Source organism: Idiotropiscis lumnitzeri, unplaced genomic scaffold (assembly GCF_059441095.1).
Source record: "Idiotropiscis lumnitzeri isolate Australia: NSW breed Sydney's pygmy pipehorse unplaced genomic scaffold, RoL_Ilum_1.0 HiC_scaffold_127, whole genome shotgun sequence".
NCBI lineage: Eukaryota > Metazoa > Chordata > Actinopteri > Syngnathiformes > Syngnathidae > Idiotropiscis > Idiotropiscis lumnitzeri.
In genome coordinates, this window is record NW_028283665.1 from 75,828 (window position 1) to 84,075 (window position 8,248).

The following is an 8,248-nucleotide window of genomic DNA, read 5'->3' on the forward strand; positions in this document are numbered from 1 at the left end:
GATTTGATTTAGAAGATTTAAAAATTGTGGATTTCCTATTTTTATGTTTTGTGTACACAAGATTGTCTCAAAGATTAATTTCTGACATTGATTGAATAATTTTTTTTTTTTTTTTTTAAATCTATTTTAAGTGTTGATGCAGCTCAAGAAGATGGCAGTCTGGGAAGACTGGTTAATGATGACCACATGCACCCCAACTGTAAAATGAAGAAGATGACAACAGAGGACTGACCACACCTCTGTCTGTTTGCGCTCCGAGACATTGATGTTGGCGAAGAAATAACTTAAGACTATGGACCAGCTGACTGGCCTTGGAGAACACAGGTTTGTAAGATGCATCTTTAAGTACAATAACAGAGCCCACTTGTGGTGTTCTGGTGATGTAGTTTCCAATTAGTTTGGCAATCTAATAAATGTATGTGAGGTTTCTATGGAAGTTGAACATGCTGACTGACTGGGGGAGTTCTCCATTGTCCACTATCTGTAATTCAAATTTGTGGGTCTGAGTCAAAGTTTGGCTCTGCAGGAACAACGAACTGGTCAGGGAGTGACAGTATTACAAAGTTCTGCATTACTCCTTTCTGGGCGGTGGCCCTGTTAGGCCATCATATGCCATATTGCAAATATCCCCATTGTGGGACTAATAAAGGACATCTTTATGTTGTGGTTTCCCTACCAGAACCAGCACCAACCCTTTATATTCATGATATAAAACACTGTTTCAATTTGATATTTAGCCTTTCTATACTGTCAAAATAGAAGACCCCAGGCTTTCCTGCGCTCCCTTGCCCAATTGGTGGTGTTCAGGAGACAACCTGGGACTGAAATATCAGTCACAACCAGTGTTGTTTTCGTCACTGATGACTATGACGAAAATACTTCGTTAACGCCCCTTTTTTAATGACGATGACAAGCTAAACGAGGTTCTTTTATGACGAAAACATGACGTGATGTACATGAATTTTTTTCGTTGACGAGACAAAATTGTTAGCATGTGGTTCATAAATTATTTTATGTTGCTTTTAGTGAAATAAAGCCACAACAGTTGCCCAACAAAATGTTTTGCTTCTCGGCTTATTTTGGAGCAGTGAGCATTGATTCCACTGTTGCCACTTTTTTCTGTTTGTAATGAAGAATCCTTAGTAGTCCATCCAAAAGTCTTTGTTATTGGGTGGAAACCTTGAATGCCTTGTTTTAACTCAAATGGACTTAAACCCATCCATCCATCCATCCATCCGTTATCTGTACCGCTTCTCCTCACTAGGGTCGCGGGGGGTGTTGGAGCCTATCCCAGCTGTCTTCGGCAGTAGGCGAGGTACACCCTGAATTGGTGTCCAGCCAATCGCAGGGCATACATAGATGAACAACCATCCACGCTCACACTCATGCCTAGGGGCAATTAGAGTGTCCAAGCAACTTGCCATGCATGTTTTAAGAATATGGGAAGAAACCGTATTACCCAGAGGAAACCCACGCAGACACAGGGAGAACATGCAAACTCCACTCAGGAAGGCCGGAGCCAGAATCGTACCTACGACCTCAATATTGTGAGGCCATCATGCTAACCAGTTGGGCCACCGTGCCGCTTGGACTAAAACCTTTGTGAATAAATTGACGAAAACTAGGGTAAAACTTTTTTTGCGTTTCCGTCGACTAAAACTGGACTAAAACCCTTTTTTTAGTTTTCGTTGACTAAAACTGGACTAAAACTATAACGAATTGGGATGACTAAATGTGATGTAAACAAATCAGCACTTTGTCCAAATGACTTGGACAAAATCTAAAATGCCTGCCAAAAACAACACTGGTCACAACACGTGTCTACAGAAGATTAATTGGCATGGGCGAAATTAATTAGTTTTATTTCATTCATGAGCTTATGTTTTGTTTTGGGTGGCTAAGGCTTAAAATGTGTAAAAATCTAATCCAACCTCAAATATAATTAATTCAATAAATTTATGATGCTACTAAAACATCAAAGCAGCCTCCTCCAGGCTTTACAGACTCAGAAATGGAGGTATGCGTATCGTGTGCTCATCCTGTCGTGTCTTGAGATGTTAAAATTGCAGTTAGATAGACGTGTGCTGATTAGACAAGACTTCTAATATATCTGGTGTCACAGGATATTTGTCAGTGAATGTGTATGTCTGGTTTGAGGCTCACTCAGCTTTTTCTTGTGTTGTGGGGTCCAGTTGAGTTGAATTGCGAGTAGGTATGTTGGCCATCTGACACCCAACTGTCAGGTTTGTGTTTGTGGGGACCCCGTAGAGCCATTTTTATTGTTGACATAAATCATAGCTAATCATCTTTTCCTTCATTATCATATGAAATACAGTTAGGAGTTGTATGTGCCTTTACTATGTTATAATCTTAGAACCTACCAGCCACTACAGCTGTCCGACAAGAAGACTTTTGGCTGTCCTGTGCTCCATTGCGTCCCTGGTGGCATTCAAAAGACAACCTGTGACTGAAATATCAGTCACAACATATCTCTACTGAAGATTAATTGTCATGCGCTAAAGTAATTGGTTTTGTTTCATTCGTGAACTTGTTAGTTTTTGTTTTGGGTGGCCAAAGCCTAAAAATGTGTAAAATTCTGATCCATTTTCTTTTTTTAATTCATTAAATTAATATTCAACTTGTTCATTAGGATGGAGGACAATCGACAATGACTGAATCGGCTGAGGTTGATGCCACCAGAACATCGAAGCAGCCTTCTCAAGGTTTGACAGACTCTGAAAAGGAGGTATGCGTATCATGTGGTCATCCTGTCGTGTCTTGAGATGTTAAAATTACAGTTAGATAGACCTGTGCTGGTTGGACAAGTTTTCTAATATATCTGGACATAAATCGTAGCTAATAATATTTTCCCTCATCATCATATGATATACAGTTATGCGTAGTATATGTCTTTACTATGTTACAATCTAAGAACCTACCAGCCACCACAGTTCTCTCATTGGGAGATTTAAGCTTTCGTCAGGCTGTCGACTGCTGCATTGCCCTCTTATTGGCTTTAAGTACACAACCTGTAACTGAATTATCTGTCAGAACAGAACCTATGTGTCCACAGCAGGTGATTTGGCATGTGGATTCTAAGTGAATTCTTCAGATTTTTAGAAAATAGGTAAAATTGTGATCAAAAGTTTAAATTGTCTAAAATTCTGGTATAGTTTGCAATAGTATATCTATTAAATCATTTCAAAACTTCTTAACAAGGATGGAGAACATTGGCTGTGACCGAATTGGTTGAGGTTTAGATTACCAGGACCATTGAGCAGCCTCCTCGGGATCTACAAATTTAGGAATGAAGATATGCATCCCATGTTACAATCCTGTTATGGCCCGAGGTTTTGAAGTTGCAGTTTCATATTGGGCTGGGCGATATGGCTGATAAGTACATAGCGATATAAGTATTTCATATGGGTCCATCGATACACATTGAATTCTTTTTTTATATTATTTTATTTATTTATTATTTTTTTTATTTTCCAATATTTTCACTGCCCTGTAAAAAAACATTTAATGTAGTTTTCCTCCCGGGAGCTTTTTGTTACGGTCAATTAAGTGTTTTTGTTAAATATAGCTGCGTAGAATAATTATATGCATTATTATCGTACCACAATGTTTTGGTTTTGCAAATAATTTCCTAAAATCATTCTAATTTTGTTATTACATTATTTTGTCATATCATTCATCAATATTTTAGTTTGGTTTTTTTCCAAATAGAATTAAGACCTTTTTCTGTGCAGATTCCTCTGGGAATTAAGTATTTAATGGGTTCTCAATTTTCTCTAGGACTCTGATGTAACCCAGTCTCCTCCCTTGGACAAAAAATATGGGCTGAATCTTCCTTGGAATAACGACACAGATTCTGACGAATCATTGTCAAATCCTGCCCCTGAACTTTGCGCCTCAGACCCAGACCATATTACTATCCCAAGGCTCAGGACGACCAAAAGTATACAGGTAAACAACCCATATAGATTTCAGGGAATCTTACAAGCAAATTGCATATATTTTATTGGTCTCCTGCCTTCTATCCTTTATATTTCGCTGTTGTTGTTGTTTTTTAGATTAAAAAAACAGGCTGACTTTGGAATGGATAAGCATTATTACTCCAACTCAGATGACAGTGGAGATGAATATATTCCGGATACAAGTGAGGCCTCTGATTCAGACGGAAGTGAATCTTTGGAAATTGTGGACCCTCTCTTGAAGTCTAAGAATGCCTTCAAAGATTTTTCTCCCTCACCACGAATCTCAAAAGCCACCTCAACGCAGGTTGTTAATCGAGGGCGTTCACCCGTTCGGAGGAGTAGCAGCACTGGTGTGATTCTTGAATTCTATGGCTCTTCAAATATTTGTGCAGTTTAACACAAATCATCCAAAATAGAATTCAAGCACATCTGTGACAGAAATTCAAATTCAGAAGTCAAAGAGAGAGAACCAAAAAAATCTAATGCTGCGCTTCTTCCGAAGACATATACTGTAAGCATTAAATGTATGTTAGGACAATCTTGAAAAAAGTATTAGACCACCCTTTACTTTTATTTCTTGTTAATTTTATTAACCAAAATATAATGTCCATTTTTATTACAGATTAATGAATACAAAATTTAAAAAAAGGGGGGGGGGAAAACTGTTTGAGACAGTACATTGTCAAAGACAATACCCACCCAAACTCCCACCTGTTTGACCTGATGCCCTCTGGCAGGCGCTACAGATGCATCAAATCGAGGACCAATAGACTGAGAAACAGTTTCTTTCCGAGAGCCATCTCTATTCTGAACTCTCACACACACACGAGACCACCCTCACCTTGCAGAACAGCATCGTGATGTGTTTTTATATACCCTTCAGTATTATTTTCCATTGCACTCTCTTATTTATCTAATTTATATATTTGTCTGTATTATTGTTGTATTGCACTGGAGAGGGGAGCTCTCTAATCTCGTTGCACTCTTGAGTACAATGACAATAAAGGGATTTCTAATTCTAATTCTACAATGCCATCGCTATTGATGCAACTTAAGTGATTTTTGTTACTATAGTAAATAAAAAGGACAATGGCTAGATTCTCGTTATTTTCTCGAATTAAAACTCTAATCAGCTACTTTTTAATCGTTACATTTGTATAAACAAATGTTATGCAACTATATATGTGTTAACTTATACAAGAAATGACGGAAAAGCAAGGGTGGTTTAGTATTTTTTTATCGTATATAGTCTGTATAATATCTTGAACCTATGCTGATGCTGTTTAATACTGATTTAAATAATAATAATAATGTCATCTGTTGGTTTGACATGAACAAAACCTTTCAAGCACTTTTTAAAATTCTAAATACTACCTCTTGTCAGTAAGTTGGTTCACAGTACTGCCTTGGAGTGAAAGTGTGTAGTGCTGAGACAGTCGGTATGTGCTGAGTCGTCTGACGTTTGTGTGACTAGTACCCAGGAAGGTAGCGAAACCAGGCAGTGTGTATGTAGTACCCAGGAAGGCAGAGAAACCAAGCAATGTGTATGTGGTACCCACGAAGGCAGAGAAACCAAGCAGTGTGTATGTGGTACCCGGGAAGGTAGCAAAACCAGGGAGTGTGCATAGATGCAGACCCCAAAAGTGATTAAAACCAAATAAAGTCCCCAGAAGATCGTCTGTAGTCAGGTGAAGGACCCTGTACTTTGTTTAATTGGTAATTTGAAGTGGTTTTTGTGTTTAACTAAATTCCTGGACACTGCCTGATTTTATTTTTTCCAGAGCTGTACAACCACCAGAAAGGGTGGTTCCCACAATGTGAGTTTTGCTCAGGTGGCCCAACAATGTCACAAAAGCAAGTAGGGGTGTGTGTGTGTGTTCATTTTCCCTTATAGTATTGCAGTGCCAACTTTGTGGTCATGCCTTGGGCTGCCGACTTCGCTGCATTGTCAGCGAGGCAGTTTCCAATTATAATTGGGTCATTTTTATTAAGTAAGTTTTGCTTTTTCAAATAATTATTTAGACACGTTTTATGCACAACTTTAATTTTTCTGTTGTGGTTTTAAAGCCCTTGTTTGCCCAATGTCGACAGAACACATGAACATTTATTTTGACCGTCAGTTCACATTGTAACCATACAACCCATACAAGATGGGAAACCCCAAATTTTGACTAGCTCACACCCGCCTACGCTCTTCCTGCTTTTTCTCACAATTTCTCTCTTACAAATTATCTGTTTTGTGACCTTGGTTCTCAAACGCTTCTACTCCTCATCAGTCCGGAATGTGCACCTCATTTCTTTCTTATCAGTCTGGAATGTGCACCTGGTTTTTGTGTCTTACACGCCTGAATCTGTGCAAAACATCATGCTGCTTGTCCTGAACATACACAACCTAGTATCCCTTGAAACGAAATTTCTATTTGCAATCCCCAAAACAAAAAATGTTCCTCCAGTCGGGAGAAAAATGTCCTAAAAAAAAATGTCTCTCCAGTCGGGAAAAAAAAGGTGTCCATAAGGTCAAGTCGCGGTTTGGTGATAATTTGGAGCGGCTTCCACAGTCGTGTGGCGCCTTCTACTGGTGCGGGAAAAAGTGACGCTGGGCTGAAACGCACCGCACCTTATCAGTGTAATGTGTCCCTGTGACAATTAGGTCGCCGTGCAATGTGAATGTGGTGGACAAGAATGTCATTTTTTGATTCCTTAAGCAGCAGTGAAGACTGCTTGAACACACTCTGACGTGGCTCTCACCACGGGATCCAATTATTGTGACTAATATGCAAATGGATTCACTTTCCTGTGTTCCTGCAGCAACACAAGTCCATGAAGCCATTTTTTGCAGTCACTGTTTGCTCAATGCTCATAGTAATTTGGTAGTGCGTTAAGATGCTCCTTTTTGGTCTCATGTTCCCTTGAACATTATGTTTACTACACACTAGACATGACCTACAAAAATTTTAAAAAGGTTTGTTGTCCTAGCTGTACTTTGGATATCAATCCCCCCTGTTGAGACATGGGAATTTCCATGACTCAATTTAGCGGTTAAATATCAAGTTGGTAGTGCTAACACATCATAATCAATGAGTTAATGCTTGACAAGTTCAAAAAGCTTTGTCAGCCTCAAGTGTTCAAACAATTTTTCTCTTCCGCAAATGTCATTGGCTGGTCATAAATGATGTCCAGCAATGGCCGTGTGATTTCTGAGTAATTTGCAATTCATGCCGACAATAATTACACCTCTATAAAAACATCATTTACTTCTCTGTTATTGGTTTTAAGGCTCTGGTAATGTTTTTTCTTTTTGCTTATCACTGATAATGCGCGCTTTTAAAGTTTTGACGTTTGTTTGAATTCGCCCTTGCTTATTGACTCTGAAATTAAGGTCCAATTGTGTCAGTGCATCACGGCCTAATAAGTAAAACGCACGTTGATGTAGAACTGCTTCTACACTTACTTTTTTTATCTTTGTTTTTTACATCACGTGATCCTCAGTTGCTATCACGACTGGTCCTGAAAAAGTAATGTTTATAACAGGACTTTCTGGTTCTTTATTTTTCTCTCTCTTTCTGCTCAACACGTTCATACTTTTGTGCATAATTTAGGATTTTCTCCTCCATTTGACAAGTCAGCCAATTTAAATTGTGTTATTTTATTTGAAAAGCCTGTAATTTCTTTTCTCTTCACCTAATCACAAATTTCTTATCATAAAAGTAAACATGTTAATTCTATTTCATTTCCTATATTTCTAACTCTGTGACTCATTTTACTTCAACCAGTTCTACCTCAAAGTGAATAGGTACACATTAATGTTATTTGTAGTCTCTAATTTCTTTTCTATTTTAATGAAAATTCTAGCCCTTCTAGCCAAATTTTTCCCTGTGTCATTTCTATCTCTGCATTTGATTCCATTTCTGGTCTATCTTAATACAAACATAATCAACTGAAATATGAAATATAAAATATTTCTTCAATTCACCAAAAAGCAGAATCTAATTCCTATCCTCATTCATTTCTTCAAATGACACCTTCTTTAATCACTAAACTCTCTCTCTGACTTCCTTCTCCTCACTTGGGACCTGCTGTTTCTTCAACACACTCATGATTTTCGACCACACCTCCTCTTTGCCTCCTGTCAAAGTTTTCTCTTTTCCTGTTTTCCGAATTCACTGTAGCCTTGCCAAAACTACTCAAAACTATCAATGTGTTGAATCAAAAATGACAAAATCAGGAAACACCTATGCTCTTGCAAAGGTTTCTCATGCTCACTTTCA